The sequence below is a fragment of the Pelobates fuscus genome, chromosome 6 (assembly GCF_036172605.1).
Source record: "Pelobates fuscus isolate aPelFus1 chromosome 6, aPelFus1.pri, whole genome shotgun sequence".
Taxonomy (NCBI): domain Eukaryota; kingdom Metazoa; phylum Chordata; class Amphibia; order Anura; family Pelobatidae; genus Pelobates; species Pelobates fuscus.
The window spans coordinates 144,163,490-144,184,199 of NC_086322.1; positions in this window are offsets into that span (position 1 = coordinate 144,163,490).

Sequence of the window (20,710 nt, forward strand, 5' to 3'; positions counted from 1 at the left end):
CTTCGCGCACCGCACTGATACCAGAGCCGGAAGATAGTGTGTATGCGTCTGTTCATGAGAGTGTGTGTGTGTGTCTTAAGCACTTACCTTTCTCCAGCGCTGGACTCCCTTGGAGCTCCGAATGCGCATGCGTGACAAGTGCCGTGCGCGCATTCAAACCGCCCATAGGAAAGCATTACTCAATGCTTACCTATGGACGTTCAGCATCTTCTCACTGTGATTTTCACAGTGAGAATCGCAGAAGCCCCTCTAGCGGCTATCAATGAGACAGCCACTAGAGGCTGGATTAACCCTCAGTGCAGGGGCGGGCTGGGCCGGGGGGCAGGGAGGCAATTGCCCCCCAGGCCGCCCGAAATTATTTCAGGACCGGCCGCGGCGGGCCGGCCCTTTAAATGCTGCAGCCGCCGAGCGCTCTGTAAAGAGCGCTCAGGCGGCTGCAGAACAGATTCTCCCCTCCCTCCCCTGTAGGTGGCCGAGCTGCACTCCGGTCCGCGGTCCCGGCCGAAGTGATGGGAAGGTGCACACTGAGTGTGCACTTCCTGTCAGTCCGGCCGGGTACAGGAAACAGAAACTCCTGTTCCGCGCGGAACAGGAGTTTCTGTTTCCTGTACCCGGCCGGACTGACAGGAGGTGCACACTGAGCACCTTCCTATCACTCCGGCCGGGACCGCGGACTGGAGTACAGCTCGGCCACCTACAGGGGAGGGGGTAAGAAGAAGGGGGGGGGGGAGAGAGTAAAAAGAGGGGGGGGAGGGGGAGAGTAAAAAGAGGGGGGGGAGGGGGAGAGTAAAAAGAGGGGGGGGAGAGAGAGAGTAAAAAGAGGGGAAGGGGGGAGAGTAAAAAGAGGGGAAGGGGGGGGAGAGTAAAAAGAGGGGAAGGGGGGGGAGAGTAAAAAGAGGGGAAGGGGGGAGTAAAAAGAGGGGAAGGGGGGGAGTAAAAAGAGGGGAAGGGGGGAGAGTAAAAAGAGGGGAAGGGGGGGAGAGTGAAAAGAGGGGAAGGGGGGAGAGTAAAAAGAGGGGAAGGGGGGAGAGTAAAAAGAGGGGAAGAGGGGGGAGAGTAAAAAGAGGGGAAGGGGGGAGAGTAAAAAGAGGGGAAGGGGGGGAGAGTAAAAAGAGGGGAAGGGGGGGGGGAGTAAAAAGAGGGGAAGGGGGGAGAGTAAAAAGAGTGGAAGGGGGGGAGAGTAAAAAGAGGGGAAGGGGGGAGAGTAAAAAGAGGGGAAGGGGGAGAGTAAAAAGAGGGGAAGGGGGGAGAGTAAAAAGAGGGGAAGGGGGGAGAGTAAAAAGAGGGGAAGGGGGGAGAGTAAAAAGAGGGGAAGGGGGGAGAGTAAAAAGAGGGGAAGGGGGGAGAGTAAAAAGAGGGGAAGGGGGGGAGAGTAAAAAGAGGGGAGGGGGGGAGAGTAAAAAGAGGGGAAGGGGGGAGAGTAAAAAGAGGGGAGGGGGGAGAGTAAAAAGAGGGGAAGGGGGGAGAGTAAAAAGAGGTGAAGGGGGGGAGTAAAAAGAGGGGAAGGGGGGGAGAGTAAAAAGAGTGGACGGGGGGGAGAGTAAAAAGAGGGGAAGGGGGAGAGTAAAAAGAGGGGAAGCGGGAGAGTAAAAAGAGGGGAGGGGGGAGAGTAAGAAGAGGGGAGGGGGGAGAGTAAGAAGAGGGGAGGGGGGGAGAGTAAGAAGAGGGGAGGGGGAGAGTAAGAAGAGGTTAGGGGGGAGAGTAAGAAGAGGTTGGGGGGAGAGTAAGACGAGGTTAGGGGGGAGAGTAAGAAGAGGGGAGGGGGGAGAGTAAGAAGAGGGGAGGGGGAGAGTAAGAAGAGGGGGGAATAATAAGAAGAAGGGGGGAGTAATAAGAAGAAGGGGGGAGTAATAAGAAGAAGGGGGTAAGAAGAACAGGGGGGAGTAAGAAGAACACAGGGAGGAGGGGGGGTAAGAAGAACACAGGGGGGTGAGAACACACAGAGGGAGGAGTGAGAAGAACACAGGGAGGGTGGAGGGGGGATGAGAAGAGCACAGGGAGGGTGGGTGAGTGTGAGAAGAGACCGCTAGGGGAGGGTGGGGGAGAGGAGAGACCACTAAGGGGCAGGGGAGAGCTCTAAGGGGCAGAAGGGACAGCTCTATAGGACAGGGGGCAAGACAGGGAGCTCTTTAACACTACGCGCGCACACACACACACACACACACACAATGCATCCCTATACATACACAGAAACACACAATGCACCCCTATACATACACAGAAACACACAATGCATCCCTATACATACACAGAAACACACAATGCATTCCTATACATACACAGAAACTGAACATGCTTCCCTTACACACAGAGAAACACACAATGCATCCATTACACACACACACACACAATGCAACCCTTACACACAAAGACAATGCATCATTTGCATACATACACAGAAACATACAATGCAAACCCTTACACACACATGCAAACACACACACTGTTTTTCTTACATACACACAGAAACACAATGCATCTCTTACACTCAATGCACACACATACAGACACACACCTTGCATCCCTTATGCATACAAACACAGATTCACACAATGCATCCCTCACACACAACCAGAAACACATAATACATCCCTTATACACAAATACACACTGCTTCCACTACACACAAACACACTGCATCACCTGCACAAACTGGTATCCCTATACACTACATACCATAAGCACACATATTAGATAACACATAACACATCCCCTACACACTCCACTCCCTGTGAGCGAGCTCATGGGTGGGTGGAACATATAAGTGGACTTATGAGTGGGCCTTATGGGCATACTCACCGTCAGGCACTGGGGCCCAGACCTTGAGCTGTGTAAGAGGCCCCCAAAAAATGGAGCTGCTTCCAATTCTTCCGGAACGTTGAATTTTGTGACCACAGTTGCAAACAGCCTCCAGAGGTCCTGTTCTACACCAGACCAGTGGAGCCAAACTGCAGCCCATCATCATCCTCATCTAATTGTAAGTAGGCAATCTAGTATATTATTAGTGACACTAATCTATAATTTACCTCACATTAAAGGGACACTATAGCTTAATGAAGTGGTTCTGGTGTCTATAGCTGGTCCCTGCAGGCTTTTTAATGTAAACACACACTGTGTGCAGCACTGGCGTTAGTTCATATGGCAGATCATATGGGTGGGGCATTGTGATGTCACATGGGGGGGGGGGGGCGGCAAATTTATATTTTGTCTAGGGCGGCAAAAATCCTTGCACTGGCTCTGATCCTGGGCAGGTGCACCAGTCTACTGGTGACCCACAGGAGGGGAGTGCACTGATTGCACTGCACTCTCCTCCTGCCCAGACCTGTCTTGACCGCAGTGCAAGTGCCCTCTGCCCCTAATTTACAGTGGCTCACACTCACAACAAGCAGTGCCTGGAGCCCTTTGCAGAGACGGAAACAAAGAGGTTCTGCGGCAGCTGGCCGTCCTGCAAGCATTACATTAAACAGCTGTTCCCCATGCAGCCACAGGTGGCGTTGTGCTGGGAGACTGTGATTACTCTTCACTTCCTCCCAGCCTACAGAGCAGTGCATGGGGGAGAGAGGAGGAGGCATGATTTAATCTTGAATAAATCCTCTAAGCAAACCTTTATAAATTTGGGGGGATCAGCTCTGTTTCCATAGTTTATTGGTGTTTACTCTCATCTCTGTATTAATATTGAGGGATGTCTAAGTAGTAACATTAGTGTGTGTCAGCAGGGCCAGCCGTTGGGGTGGGCAAGCTGTGTGGTCACGCAGGGTGCCATGACAACAGAGGCGCCCGGCGGCCAACACAGCTCACAAGTTGGGTACACCAGCATATTTAATTTAAACGATTCGCTGGTGGTCCACTTGTGCGCACCAGCAGTAGGTGCAGTCAGATCATATCCTCTCCCTCGTGGTTCCGGCGCTCAGTTAGTGAGTCAGAGCACAGGCTCAGAGATTCTCAGCCTGTGCTCTGACAACATTGAAAGTCAGAGCCGTGAAGGAGCGGGTATGGCAAAGAGCTACTGATTAGCATAACATCAATATCCGTTATAAAACCAGAAAAAGGTGGGCATGGATGGTGAACTGATTTGGTGGCGCAATGGGCCACTTGACTGGTTTTGCCCCCCAGGCCTAAGGCTGCCAGCCCTCCCCTGCCTTAGTGAAACATAGCAGTTTCTCTGAAACTGCTATGTTTTTAGCTGCAGGGGTAAAACTAGAGAGACCTGGCACCCAGACCACTTAATTGAGCTGATGTGATCTGAGTGTCTGTAGTGGTCCTTTAAGTGTATGTGTATCTGCATGCACTGGCGTACATACCGTGGTCGCAGGGGTCGCAGCCCTGCGACCCCTGCGACCAGGTGCCCGCCACCATGTGTTGCGGCCCCATCCTGCGCAGAGTAAGCGTGCGGGCCCACGGATCAGTTTTTGCATCGTGGCCCCATGGGTTGTGTGTATGCCACTGGTAACATCAATAGCTCTTACCAGGCCGAATATGGGGTCCAATACATGGAACCATTGCTAAGAACTTCCAGACAGGTAGGCTTGCAGACAGGTAGGCTTCAAATACCTACAGTTAAAGAAGTAGAGAACTCAGAGTAGCTTCACAACGAGTGAAATGGCTGAGCAGATGTTCAGAGCTCTGATATCATGCTTTATGTCATCTACAATGTCCCTGATGGATTCTCAAAGTATTTTCTTAAAACCTGCAATTCAGACCACTTCATTGAGATACAGTGGCGTACATATAGGGTTCGCAGGGGTCGCAGCTGCAACCGGGCCCATCACTCCAGGCCCGGTGACCGGATACCAGACTAAATGTTTTGCGGCCCCGAACCGTGCCGCAAACCACCGGGGCCGCATGTTGAAGGGGTCCATCGAGTGGCCCATGCTTTTAGGGCCACCTGATGGGTATGGATTTCCAGGGGGCCCCGGTCAGTGCTGCGGCGCTTTAACAGCGCCCCCTATGATGAAATTACTGCTGGGAGGAAGTGACTACCCCGGTCTCTCCTCCCAGCCGCGCGGGAGGAAGGAGAGGGAGTCAGAGTGGGAACTCTGACTCACATCAACCTGAACCACCACTGGACCCCAGGGAAAGTCACCCTCCTGCACCTAAAATGTAGGAAGTGTGACTTAAACATTTTGTATATGTGTGTGTTTGTTTGTATGTATGTGTGTATGTGTTTGTGTGTGTGTGTGTCTGTCTGTATGTGTGTATGTGTGTGTGTCTGTCTGTATGTATGTGTGCCTGTCTGTTTGTATGTATGTATGTGTCTTTGTATGTATGTGTGTCTTATGTGTGTGTGTCTGTCTGTATGTGTCTGTGTGTCTGTCTGTCTGTGTGTATGTGTCTGTGTCTGTCTGTATGTATGTATCTGTGTGTATGTCTGTATGTGTCTCTGTATGTATGCATGTGTGTATGTGTGTTTGTGTCTGTCTGAATGTGTCTGTGTGTGTGTTTGTCTGTATGTATGTGTCTTTGTATGTATGTGTGTCTTGTATGTGTGTATGTAGGTGTATGTATCTGTATGTATCTGTCTGTCTGTATGAGTCTATGTGTGTGTGTCTCTATGTATGTATTTGTCTCTGTATGTATGTGTGTCTGTATGTATGTGTGTGTGTCTGTCGGGGGGGAGTGGGAGCGGGGGAAGACGGGGGAGTGGTCCATGGATCAGTTTCGCACCAGGGGCCCATGGATTGCATGTACGCCATTGTTGAGATGACTTTAGTATTCTTTTAAAAGATAAAACACAAAACAGTAAAGTATAAAGAAGAGTTTTCCAGATAAGATTCTCCAGTTAATATCCCGATTCACACACATAATTCATTATGTCACACTTTTACATTGTTACACATTTAAAATAGAATGATAGTAGTAAATTAGGTAAAATGTTCAAACATGACAGTTCTACCACCCTGTTTGTTGTAGAAATATTGCATTGAATATAAAGCTATTAACTCATACATAGTAGATCATTAATACTGGTTTTAGCTAAGTGTTTGAGAGTTAATATACCACAAGAACAAACAGTTAAATGTATTATTGTCTTTAGGATGGATTCTCAGTCTTTTCACACATTAGGAGTTAGCTCGGAAAATTATTATGCGAAGGGGCCATCACGCTTACTTAGGTAATCTCATTAGTGAATTAACTACTGTATTACAGTATATTTAAGGGATGCCCTAGTAGACAAGGTTGATCATATTAATATGACAGCCTACTGAGTCCATAATGCGTTTTTACTGAAAAATAAACTACACGCAGAAAGCCAAACAATGGCAAATTTTAATTCCTCAAGGATTAGACCTTCCATTGTCAGTAGGAGACATTTATCCTTTTATAGTGAACTGTCATAATCTTATCTCTCAGATGTTTCACTGTAAGGCAGTAACCGTCATTATATTCCCCAAAACATTGTGAATATGGAAGATTAAGATTATAAGGGCACTGCCATGTTTCAAACATGTAAATGGCTGGCAATCTGTGACGCCTGGTGCATGCAGAGTGAATATTTAAAACAATGAACATACAGTCATGGGCAATGATGCTTTTGGACAAAGAATTGGATAAAATATGCCAGCTATCACAACTTTTTCTGCAGCTGCTACTTTTTGTTCTAACGTTGAATATATCTTAATTAATTCTAAATTGTTACTGCTTATGGAATAATTTACAACCCAGTATTGGTATCTGATTGATAACATATTCTGACTTTTGGTTGGTATCCATTGAGTGCTTTCAATGAGATCACTATCCAAAAACGCCACATCCTATTTATTTCCATAACACTGCTGAAGTTAGACCGGGTTTAAAGGGACACTCCACACTTCTAAAACACTTTAGATTGCTGAAGTGATTTAATGTATGAATAGTATGTCAGCTGTTTTTATTCATCATGAGTAATCATCAATCTATGGGGTGTAATTTAACTCTATATTGTTTGTTTTATACATTTGTCAATTTTGACTTTGTGTTCTAATATGTTTTTTTAGGTTTTTCCTTCATAATTATTGTGCTACTTATATATCACTGTTTTAATTCTATTAATATATGTAACAATAATTATAATTATGTATTCATAATATGAAGACTATTGATTTATACCCATCAAATTTAGATGAGGGAGAAACGGGTCAGCAACAATATCTTTCTACTGAATTTACCGCTGACCAGTAGTCTAGGAGGTATTGAACATAAATATATGCCCTGAGACAAAGTCTTACTAATTGAGCAGTGTAGTACCCCAAATGAAATTAGTGAAGCCTACTCCAACAATCCTGGTTAACTCTGCAAAACCACAATATAAATGCAAAACTACAATATACATGCAATAAAAGTAATCATTTTATATTTTTGGATACGCTTTTCAAATTATTTAGTATTTTTGGATACACTTTTAAAAATGTTTTTTTCAAAATATTAAAGTATCAAAAAACATTGTATATATGTATATAAAAAAATATAGAAAAAATATCAATATATCAAAAAATATCTAAATGTTTCAAATATTTTTCAAAATATTAGATAACTTTAAAAGTTTATCCAAAAATATTACGTAATTTGAAAAGCTATTACAAAAATATTATATTGCTTCCTTAGGCCCTGATTTAATAAGCTTTCTAAATGATTCAATACTGTTACAGTCAAAAACATTCCAAATGATTTATCAAAAGAAAATTCCCATAGACTGTAATGGTGACTTCCTTAGAAAAATCATTTGTAAAGCTCTTCTAAGAATATTGAATCATTCAGAAAGCTTATAAAATGTACTACATAGTTAGTCAAAGTAACATGTATTACCTGAAAGGTCTGTACATTAATATCCCAACTAGAGACTTATCCCAAAGCTGCACTTCTTGCCTTTATTTTGGAGTTAAGTTTTCAATTAACTATAATTTGGTGTTTAGTGGCCCAACCCTATTCTCTAGTATTTTTATTTTTTGACAATTTTTATTTATATGTTTTCAGTAAAGCACAACAAGGCAGGCATACCGGTAATACAAGTATGATAGAATAAATAGCGTATAACGACTGACCGGATACCTTGTGCAGTCAGGGCTACGGTGTCCCTCAGCAATTGTACAGTGAAATGGCTTATATATTGTACGTGTGGGTTTGCTGTTGCAGGGGGAAGATGGTCCGAAGGGCTATATCCAGGTCACATGTTAATTCTAGCTGTTACGTTTCAATTCAGTATTTCCATCTGAATGAGTATCTTGGAAAGGAGAGATGACACATGTCTAGCAGCCAAGTTCAGTTGAGGTATGGCCTTATGTCAGCGTCTGTCATGTTTGGTCAGATGTGTTTTACCGTCCGGTGTTGTGTCTAATATTCATGATGTACATAATGGGTGGTTGATCGATAAAGGAAAGGGCATGAAGAAGGGGGGTAGGCAGAAGTAGGAGAGAGTGGGGAGAAGGGAAGAGGAGAAAAAAGGGGGGGGCAGTGGAGTGGAGGGTCTTCGCCGCTCCGGGTCGAGCTCCAGCATCAGCCCCCCACCACCACCACCACATGTTTTAGTATTATTTTTACATATTGCCTTCAAGTTAGTTCATAAATGTATAGATCATAAATGTTTAGTTCATAAATGTATAGACCATGACTTTGTATAATATGCTTTGGTTGCATTTATGTAACTATGAGAAGCAAACTTCCTGTATGTACAGAGCAGTCCTTTTTTTTTGATCCCCTTACATTTGTAAGTTTTTTTTTTAGCAGCACCTTCAGCACCTTCTGTTCCTGTATGTTCAAGTTGTCAACCTATTGTCTAGCACTGTTCAATTTTTTGGCACATTATAAATAATAATAATATATGCACTTGTGGAGCTGTGAGTTAGAGACAGATAGAGAAAAAATAGTCAGGTTTGTACAAGCTCAGTTGTATGAATGAACTTACATGTCAGAATTACCAATTTTTACTAATTACATGACATAAAGTCATGATTTTATCAATGACACCGAGGCAAGTATTAGGCAAAGAAACATATTAAGGTATTCATAGCAGAAAAACAAACAATACCCTCAGAGAGTTAACCATTACATCACAACATTTTAGCCTATGAGAGCAGTCTACATAGCATATACTCCCATGTGACCCCAATCTTTCCTGTTGATGCCGAAGCCCATAGTCGATGACAAAACAAATCAAAATGAATTAACTGAATCAACACAAACAGACAGACGAACAGCCTAAGTCCGGTTAGCGATTCCTTCCGAGGGAGCGGATCTTTGGAAACTCATCCGGAGAGGAGCCACACCAAGAGTCTGAGGTGGCCTTGAATCAGCAGGGGGTGTGGTTTCCCCTCAGGATCCAGTGATAGGTGTGTTGAATCAGGCAGTAGTCTGGGAAGATCGATAGACATCTCCATGAGTGAAGGAAACTAAGGTTGAGCAGTCCAGAATGGGGTTATGAGAACCAAAGACGTTTGAGAGCGCCTGAGGTGTGCTAGTGTCCGAGCCATGAGGGAGAAAGGAGGAAATGCATACAGTCGTCTGTTCGGTTATGGTTGGAGGAAGGCATCTGCTTCTAGGGTGTCCGGGTCCGGCCTCCAACTGAAGAACGTAGGGAGTTGGGAGTTCAATCGAGACATGAAAAGGTCGATATACATTGGGCCCCTGAGCGGAATTCGTAGGAAGGTTTCAAAGTCCAGTCGCCAATCGCTGGTGTCTCGTAGATGTCTGGAATTCCAATTTGCTACAATAGTGGACAGACCGGGAATGTATTCCGCTTGGACTGATATATTGCAATCCAGACAGTATTGCCAAAACTCCTTGGCCAGGTCTGTCAGAATCCTGGATCTCGTGCTGCCCAGATGGTTGATGTAGTGGACCGCAGATATATTGTCCATTTGCAGAACAATGGAGCAGTTGGTCATGGCCCCGAGGAGGCTCTTTAGGGCAAATGACCCTGCCATGAGTTTCAGGCTGTTGATGTGAAGCTCTTTTTCTGAGGGGGACCATTTTCCTCCTGTGGAGGTAGGACCACAACGGGCTCCCCAACCACGCGTACTCACATCGGACTCTATGATGAAATCTGGGGTGGTTCCGAAGATTGCTCTGGCATTCCACGCTTCCATGTGGTGAAGCCACCAGGCAAGTTCCTGTTTGGCTGTGTAATCGAGTGGAACAGAGTTGGAGTACGAGCCTTCAGCCATTGCAGGGGCCTGTAATGAAGAGGCCCCGGGAAAATAGATGGAGGCTGAGAGGAGACCAATTATCCTGGCTAGCTGCCGTAAGGTCAAGACTGGGTGAGCCAACGTCCTGCGGATTTCCTTCTTGATGAGTTTGACCTTTGTGGACGGTAGGCTGAGTGTCCTATGTACCGTGTTTATGTTGAATCCCAAAAACTCTATGGATTGGGAAGGGGTTAGCACCGACTTTTTCCAATTGATAGTTGAAGTTGAAGTTTTGTAGGAGGGACAACGCCCAAGAGAGGTGTTGACGAAGCTGGTGAGCATGTGAGCATCGTGTGCCATGATCAGCATATCGTCTAGGTATATTATCATCCGGACACCCCTGCTGCGTAGAAGGTGACCATGGGCTTCAGCAGCTTGGTGAAGCACCATGGAGCCGATGATAGTCCAAAGGGAAGGCACCGGAATTGCCACGTCATCTCGTACCATTGGAATTGGAGGTGTTGACATTCTTCGGCAATGGGGATTGTGAGATAGGCGTCCTGCAGGTCGAGTTTGACCATCCAGTCCCCCAATCAGAGAAGGTCCCAAAAGCAGTGGATTCCCTCCATTTTGAAGCGGACAAATGCGTTGAGGGGGCGCAGGTACCAGAAAGAGGTTGCTCACAAAACCGGGAGAGGATGGTGGAACCTGATAAATCACGGCTTTTCCTGTAGCGAGAGAATTATCTCCCGTACCAGGCTCCTGTCCCAATTGGAAAAAACTATTTGGTGCGGCATAGAGGTTTGGACTGGGTGCTGCACAAACTCGATAGTGTTTAGGACCCAAACATCAGAGGTCAGTCTGTGCCAGGCATCGACAAAATGAGAAAGTCTGCCCCCACAAATGACATACAAGGGGGAGGGGATGATAGAACACTCACCATAAGGCCGGCGGTCATACAAGGCACCCCTAGTCCCTTGAGACTGCCACGATCTGCGAACAGGACTTGTTCTCCATAGGCTAGAACCTAGGCATGGCGGGGCCTCGGTAACCCCACTAGGAACCCCGGGAGGAGCGGCCAGGCAGACGGCCCCGATGTCTGCCGGCCCCACCAAAAATCTTGGGAGAGAACACTCTCTTCATGTTTGTTTCATACGCGTGTGCAGCCTATTGTATAAGGGTGTGCACCCTAAAGCACAACCACACACGTCGTATACATATATATATATATATATATATATATATATATATATATATATATATAGACACACACATATACCGCTGTGTGTGTGTGTGTGTGGGGGCGCTGTGTGTGTGTGAAGGCACTGTATGTGTCTGCGGGCGCTGTATGTGTGTGCAGGCGCTGTATGTGTGTGCAAGCGCTGTGTGTGTGTGTGTGTGAGGGCGCTGTGTGTGAGGGCGCTGTGTGTGAGGGCGCTGTGTGTGAGGGCGCTGTGTGTGAGGGCACTGTGTGTGTGGGTGCTGTGTGTGTGAGGGTGCTGTGTGTTTGTGAGGGCGCTGTGTGTGTGAGGGCGCTGTGTGTGTAAGGGTGCTGTGTGTGTGTGTAAGGGTGTTGTGTGTGTGTGTATGTGTAAGGGTGCTGTTAGTGTGTGTGTGAGGGTGCTGTGTGTGTAAGAGTGCTGTTAGTGTGTGTGTGAGGGTGCTGTTAGTGTGAGTGCTGTGTGTGTAAGGGTGCTGTTAGTGTGTGTGTGAGGGTGCTGTATGTGTGTGCAAGGGTGCTGTTAGTGTGTGTGTGAGGGTGCTGTTAGTGTGAGTGCTGTGTGTGTAAGGGTGCTGTTAGTGTGTGTGTGAGGGTGCTGTATGTGTTTGCAAGGGTGCTGTTAGTGTGTGTGTGTGTGTGTGATGTTAGTGTGTGTGTGTATGTGTAAGGGTGCTGTTAGTGTGTGCGTGAGGGTGCTGTGTGTGTAAGGGTGCTGTTAGTGTGTGTGTGAGGGTGCTGTTAGTGTGAGTGCTGTGTGTGTAAGGGTGCTGTTAGTGTGTGTGTGAGGGTGCTGTATGTGTGTGTAAGGGTGCTGTTAGTGTGTGTGTGAGGGTGCGGTTAGTGTGAGTGCTGTGTGTGTAAGGGTGCTGTTAGTGTGAGTGATGTGTGTGTAAGGGTGCTGTTAGTGCTGTGTGTGTAAGGGTGCTGTTAGTGTGAGTGCTGTGTGTGTGAGGGTGCTGTTAGTGTGTGTGTGAGGGTGCTGTATGCGTGTGTAAGGGTGCTGTTAGTGTGTGTGTGTGAGGGTGCTGTATGTGTGTGTAAGGGTGCTGTTAGTGTGAGTGCTGTGTGTGTAAGGGTGCTGTTAGTGCTGTGTGTGTAAGGGTGCTGTTAGTGCTGTGTGTGTAAGGGTGCTGTTAGTGTGAGTGCTGTGTGTGTAAAGGTGATGTATGTGTGTGTGTGCTGTATGTTTGTGTGTAATGTGTGGTGTGGGGGCGGTTTAGTTAATATCCCCCCTCCCTTCGTACCTTTTGTAGGGAGGGGGGACCGTGCTGCCATCCATCCCTGGTGGTCCAGTGGTGAGTGAATATTAGATATTGCCATGTTGACAAGTTTTAGCTCAATTTTCATGAGGATAGCTTTACGCCGCTCAGTAGCCAACGCGGCATTTGCATTGTCAATTAGGCAAATAGAGCATTGGACCCAACCCCTAATGGCCAGGAGATCAACTGGTGCCCCATCGGTTAAGGCTGCTTCGATCATGTCGAAGATTTGGCACTAGGGCCTAATGTGTTAAGCACCTTGTCCTGGCAGTGGCGTAAGGAGTAATCAAGCCTCTTTTTTGCTTTCCAGCCTGATTTTTCCAGAAATTGGGCGACTTTCGGGTCTATGTCCGGTGTGGCACAGGCCATGTCAGGGACCGTAGGGCGCGGGCATTCCATCCTAAGTTTATTCCTTGTGGCCTTAACCAGGTTTTTCCTGATTCTAGCTGCTATATATTGTGCCACGTGCTCGGTTGGGTACCATTCGGCCAAACTAGGTTTCTGTAAGGCATCGGGGTCAAACAGGGGTTCACACTGTGGGTCTAGAATGGTGGAAGCATCCCCAACTTCTTTAGTGCCTATGGCCGGCTTGCATGCCAAACTGCGGCCCGGAGATGAACTCTCCGATTCAATAGAGCCGATCTAATTGGACTCGTTCGAGAATCCGAACAAGAGTCGGAAGACTCCATTAGGGCTTTTGCCCTTTTCCATGTCTGCTCCGCTTTTGCCTGGCGGGTAGCTATTTTTTGTGGGGGCCCCATGTCCTCAGTGGTAACAGGACACAACCTGTCTGTCAATTCAGTTTTGGAGGTATGCTCGCCCACATTGTGGGTCTTATTCTTAGCCTTATGGCCGCTATGGGCCACCGGCCTATCCTCAGAGGCCTTGGGACGGGAAAAATTGTGGGTGTGGCTAAATGCCAGGATGGCGTTGGTAATGGAGTGGGATAAATTATCCGACATTTCCCCCATTGCAGAGTAAATAGCCTGTGTGACCGATTTGGTCATTGTATTGTCCAGGAGCGAATAGAACTCTTCCGAGTTCAGTTGCTCCATTGAAGCTACCTCTTCCCCCTAAAGGGAATGGGGTCTAGGCTCAGGGGCCAGTCGGTGTCTAGTGACACCCTCAGCAGTGGTAGGGACAGTACCCTGGTATTCTTTAGGGGTCTGCATAATAAGCACTAAAGGGAGGTATTTTAAACTAAACTGCAAACAAATACAGTGCAAAGATACTTTGGCAATTTCTGTCTATCAGTTCCCCAGTGTCTGATAAACTCACACACTGCAGTGACAGGCAAGAAAATGACAGTGCAAGACACAATACAAAAGTTGCTGGCAGCTTACTGAGTGTTCCCTCAGGAATAGCTTTAGGGAAGCACTGGTAAGCTGACTGGCATGGTAAGTATCCAATCAGCTCGCGCCCGCCCCCTAAACGAGCCCCCAAAACTCTCTGCCACACACAATATGGCCGCTGCGATAATAAAATGACAAGTTAACACTTAGAAACACAAAAATGTTTTAAAAAAAAATAAAAGTCAATCAAGATCAATGAAAAACACAATACTGAGTGACTTCTCTGCAAGCTTGTATTGGATATCTGGAGAAGCAAACTGCAACATTGAGACAGAGTGACAATCTTGAAAGGGGTCTGCTGCTCACCAAGCAGAGTTTAGTGGGGGACTCTAGTGGAATGTGCGGAGTTAAGTCATATTGGGAACTGCCTCATAGTTGGGTAACAGTATCACTTGGCAGCAGGGGGGTAGGGAAGTGGAAAGGTTTAGCTAGTCCTGACTTTGTGCAAACTTACATATTTGCCCATTTGAGTGAAGATGTTTGGAGCATCAGCTCAGGAGTAGCTATTCCTTCTAAAAGCCGATGGAACAGCCCCTCAAGTACATGTGGGGTTGAGAATATAAGAAAGGCTAGACAGGTTGTGGTGGTAGGGGATTCTATTACTAAGAGAGAAGACAGGGTAATTTAACAATTTGATAATCTCAACTAGCCAGTTTGTTGTCTCCCAGGTGCTAGTGTTGGGCATAGTGGATGGATTATTGGGAGGGACAGGGTATGACCCCGCTGTCCTTGTTCATATTGGTACCACTGACAAAGGAAATGGAGGGTCCTAAAGAATGATTTCAGGGAATTAGGAAGTAAACTAGAGAAAAGGACCTCCAATGTGGTATTTTCAGAAATAATACCTGTGTTGCGCACTATAATAGAAAGGAAGTGGGAGATTAATACATGGCTCGAGTCATGGTGTAGGAAGGAGGGTTTTGGATTTTTAGAGCACTGAGCTAATTTTGCACCTGGGTAAAATCTTTATAGCTGTGATGGATTGTACCTAAACATAAGAGGGTCTGCTGCGCTGGGGGACATGATGGCATAAAGATTGGATAAGATTGTAAACTAGTGGTGGGTGTAAGGAATACAGAAATCTACAAAATGTAGATATTACACAAAGGAAATGGGCTTAGACTTTGCTCAAGAGATGGGGAGGGGCAACATCAGATCAGAGGAGCCATGTAACAGTAATACAAATTCACATAAAGTTCAAGAAACTCATGATAATAGCAAATGTATGATTATTAAAGCAAGGAGCCTAAATAACAAAATGAGGGAACAAGAGGCAATAGCATATACTAAACAATATAACATAATTGGCATAACAGAAACATTTTAGGATGAGACACATGACTAAGCTGAGACACATGACTTATATGGTTACACATTATTTAGGAAGGATAGAAAAAACAGGAAAGGTGGTGGGGTATGTTTGTATGTCAAGCATGAGTTAAAGCCTAATGTTAAGCAAGTGGAATATGAAGAGGAAAGTGTGGAAGCTTTATTGGTGGATATCTGCTTGGGGAAAAATAATGGAAATCAATTATCGGTTGTTAATATTGGTGAGGAAGAGCAGCTTTTAAAGCACATTTTGAAAGCTGCACATCTGGGTAATTAATTGGAGATTTTAATTACCCAGGCATAAATTGGGTTAGAGTACTAGTAGTTCAGCAAGGGGAATCAGATTTCTGAACCTGTTAAATGACAACTTCATGGTACAACTGGTACAAGCACCAACTGGAAAGGATGCTTGTCTGGATCTGGTCATAGCAAACAATGTTGGACTTTTGAAAAACATCCAAACAGGGGATGTTTGGAATAATTCTCAGTGTGTACCATTGGGTAATAAATATAATAAACAAATTGAAACCAATGTGGGTGACTGCGAAAGTAAACCAATAAAAAAATAAGAAGGGCATTTAAATCGAACAAATCAGAGGCACCCCAAATAAGATGCAAAGAACCAATAATGGAAAGATGTGGAATGCTCTGGCTGCGGTGTTGGTTTTATAAGAGTCCGTACAGATGCTTAAAAAGCAACTGGGTGAACACTTGCAAAAATATAATATTCAGGGATATAATTTTTAATTTATGAGGTGGTAGCTTCTTAATCCAAGGAGAGATTAGACTGCCATTCTGGAGTCAAGAGGGATTTTTTCCCTAGTTTGTTGCAAAAATTCAAAAGCTCTTCAAACTGGGTTTTCTGCCTTCTCTTGGATCAACAGCAAAAACAGATGTGAGAGAGGCTGAACTTGATGGACGCATGTCTCTTCACAGCTATGTCACATGAACCAGCACAAGATTTATCATGCAGCTCTTTATAATCTGTCCACATTTCTGGTTATTTGGGTGAGTGCAGGAGCAAAGATAATCATGTATAGTAGCAGACACTTGCAGATATCAGATAACATTATTATGATCAAGTAAAAGTAAAGCAATGAAGTACAGGGTTTGCATGTTAAAAAAATATTGCATTTATTTCAAAAATCTTTATTAGTAATATAACTGTTACATTGAAAAATCTGATATTTTAATACAGAATATAAACTATAGATTTAATGAATAATAGAAGTATGTTTTTAAAGAACATTTTGCAATAATTCCAAGACCCTTTTTTTAAGAAAGATAGCAAAACATGCTTTGCATATGCAGCTATATTTTCATAGCAGTCCAGCAGGGGGCAACCTTTTTTCAGCTATTCCACAAAAATAATGTTCAGTGAACAAGCAGAGAAAATGTTGATCCTAATTGGAGCAGACAGAGGGATCTTCTATAATCCATCAACATCCTTTTCAAATTATGATTCTTAGGTGGGTGGTGTCTGAAATGCCAGTGCTGGCTCCTCTATAATAAAGCCAAACAATTGTCAAATCTCTCTGTTGAATGCATGCTTATGCCAAGACAGACTTCTGAGCATGTGATACAGGGTAACATTACATTTCCAATTTGTTAATGGGCCTTGGTGGCTACATGCAAACCCGATATCAATACTGATTAACATTAATTTATTATTACATAATTTCCCATTTTATCGATATCTTATATCCTTAACATTTTACAGCACATACATTAATACAAAGAAGCATGATGTGATATGTGTGTATGTCCTCACATGCACGTGCAATGCACACTTACATTTAAACCTACACACATGAATACATACGTGTCCACATATATGCCCACACTGAAGCAAAATACACTTCATACATATACATACACTAAAAGTGTATCTACCTATTTTATGACCAGATAATGAAAAACTATCCAAAGGATTATTTAATTTGTAGTGAAATAGTTAATTATTTTCCAGTGCACAAGTCAGCATTGAATATTTATTAACAACACCAATGCACACAGTATACAGATATCGCAGGTTCAGTTCAATGTGTACATATAAAATAAATGCCAATATATGTAGAGAGGGCAGGTCAAATCTTCCTAATATACACTATATTTTAGAAATATTTGCTCATATTACTAATGTGTTCTTGTGTTTAAGAACGCTCAGAATAAGATGGAAAAAAGCATTGATATGAGTTCCTCTTTTTTAACCCATACCATAATATAGTAAAGGGCAGTGAACAGTGTCACACTAGTCCGCTTATTACCAGGATGGGTAAATGCAAGCATTTAATGCTATACTCTCAGTGAGAATTCCTTTAACGTTACAGAGACCTGCAACGAATTCCTTCTGGATTTACAGGATCCGAGGACTAATACTCATAGTAATTGGAAAAGAAGCAGACCCAGGGTGTTTAACACAACACAATACTGAGTAGAGTATATGTCAATTAATACTATAACCCAATAAATTGTGTTGAAGAATTGATAGGTAGACCCCCGTTTTTTACTCCAACTTTGTGAGTTACCACCGGATCTCCTATATGGACCAAGCTGGAATATTTGTCTTTAGTTTAGTTTAATTACTGATTGTGTATTATAATATACTAGGCTGAAAAATCCAACATCATGATAGAAAGAAAATATTCTTTAAATATGTTAAATTTGTTAATAATAGTTTTATTGTGTGTCTATTAACTTTTCATTATAATTACATTTATATTTACAAAGGTATCTCAAAAACATGACCCACACATTATCATTTCATTTATTCTGCCTGTAGTATATCTTCTTACATGGGGATTGGCTAATTCAAGAGAATGGGTACCATGGCTTGAAAAGGGTATTTGTGTGGGATGCTGATACATAAACTGGCAAAAACATAACCAGCATTGCACATGCAAAGAGCACAAACAATATCACCATCACTAAATCAGAAATTGAAAGGCATGTTTGGGGCTAAGTGAAATACCTCTACAAAAGTCCTATAATATTGGGGGAAGCTATGTTTTAGGTCTCTTATGACCTTTCCCCATTTATCTGTATATCTCTGTATCTATGTTTCCTCCTTATATTTCTGTATGTGCACATACAATTCTGTGTTGTAATAGCAATATCCCACCTTGGTAATTAGAAATATCATAAGGAATAGAGCTGGAGGGGCCAAGAAAAAGTGGGGACTAGGAAATTAGCATAAAAGAAGCTTGAGCGAGTTGATATGGTTGTGATAGAGATGGGATGGTTTACATGACACATCTAACTAGAGGAATAGATTTCAATAGCAATCGAGAGTGAATAGCAATGTGCAATAGGGAAAGAAAAGCATTGTCTGCTATAGGAAGAGTCGTGAAAGGTGAGCAGAGGGATTAAAGGGTGGAATGGCCTATGAGTCTGTCAAGCAAGCAATAATTTTATTTCTATTTATAGAGTTTTGTGCAATCCATTTCCTCATTAGAAAAATCTCTGCAAATATAGGCAACACATGAACAGACATCTTTGAAATAAGCAAGATTGATATGAAGAAGTGAAATAGAAGTTCACATTCTGTCTGAGTACTTGTTTTTCAGAGCCATGTAACATATTTTATTCACCTGTTTCTGTTTTTGGATTCTGAAAGATATATGTCTTTCGAAACAACTTTCATCATTTTAAAACCTTTTTTTTTTTGTTTATATATATTTCGAATCATATCCATTTAAGAGACTTGATAAAGGCTCAGAGAGGAGTCCAAACGTTGTCTCCACTTTTTTGTTCCTAAAAAAAATATTGTTTTAGAAGAAACCTCAGGTGTGCCTCGATATTTATCTTTTCTTCCATTTCATATCCATTTAAGAGACCGTGTTGAAATTGCATTATATTGAAAGATTTTAAATTACCTTCCTGTCTATCAAAAATGGCAGCTGGGTTAAAGGTGATCTTTGTGGGCTTCTTTCTTTGTTTCCATTTCCAGAGCATTAACTTTCATCCCGTCGGTGTGATTCTCTAATTGGTTAGAATACAGCAACACAATACAAAACATATTGACTAGGCACTCCAAGATGTGTGTGTATGCATAGATAAACTTAAAGAAGATAAGAAATTAAAATTGATTGTCAGTAAGAGTGTTTTGACCAAATAAACCAAACCTCCTATTTGGTTGATGTCATCAGAACATTTTTGCTCATTGATCTTCTATCTCAATTGATCTGTCTCTCGTAAGCCACAACCATCTTAATTGGGAGGCCTTTTGTTAATATACAATAACATCAGTAATATAATACGTATTCAGTAGATTGGACATAAAATATGCTCTCTCCTACTTTGTTAAACTTTACCTTTCATGTTAGCAACAAGTTAGCAAAACAATCATCCTGACAGCTAGATCCATGTTCTTATGTATATTTGTCATTTCAATAAATATAATTCTTTTTGTAGTACTTATTTAATATTTTTTTGCAACTTCATGTTTCCTGCTTCTTATATTATACAGGCAAATTATCAAATTTTGTATTCCATGGATGGTGACATCAAATGTGCCGTTTCTTCCATTGTGCAGTAAGGGGATCCTAAATTTGGATAGGACTAATTATATTAGTTGCCAAGATGGCAGCTGCAGTTATCATGAGTGTAATTAACAGTGGCCCCAACAAATAGCAGCTGCAGCAGTGACGTGTAACTCCCACTAATCTTGGTAAGACTTGTCCTTAAATTAATGGTGGAGGCTGGCTCTAGGCTGACCCAAGTGGGCTCCTGGAAAGCCATGGGTGTGAATTTGCAATCCAATTTGCTGTCCAATTGTTAGCCCCAAGTCGCATTTGCACAGCTATCCGGGCAGGGAGACCTGTTGAAGTTGAAGTACCTGTTGAAGTACCTGTTGAAGTACCTCTGCAGTGATGTGCTGGAACTTCAGTGATGAACTTCAGTGATGACAAGTATCACCAAAGAGGGCATGTTCACTGCACTGAAATAGTCCCATACATGCCTACAAAGAGGACTGGGGCAAAACTTCAGCCTAAAGCAGCCAAAAAAACTGCAATGTTTTACATTGCCAGAGTAAGGGGGCAGGGACAATGAACTTAGACCAATTCAATGACATAAAGTGGTCTGGTGCCTATAGCTTCCCTTTAATACAAAAAAAATTATGGTCTGACACAAAGCGTAAATGGTCACAATTACATCAAAGTAAAACATAGCTAGTCTATTCATATTGTGACAGAGTAAAAGAATTTTAGTTATCATCAACCATGCGAAATGTAAAATAAATGTTATTGAAGAATGTGACAGACCCTCACTCAAACGATGCTCCTAGTGCTCACCAAGGACCATCAGCACTGTACCAGACACCATAGCACTGCAGACCCCACGAACCGCCGCAGCTTGGTTACAGTTTAGCCGTCTCCTACCCACCCTGGACCTACGACAAGGCTCCAGGCTCCAATGGGTGAACCTCTCTTCCTTCAGAGAGCGTAGCAG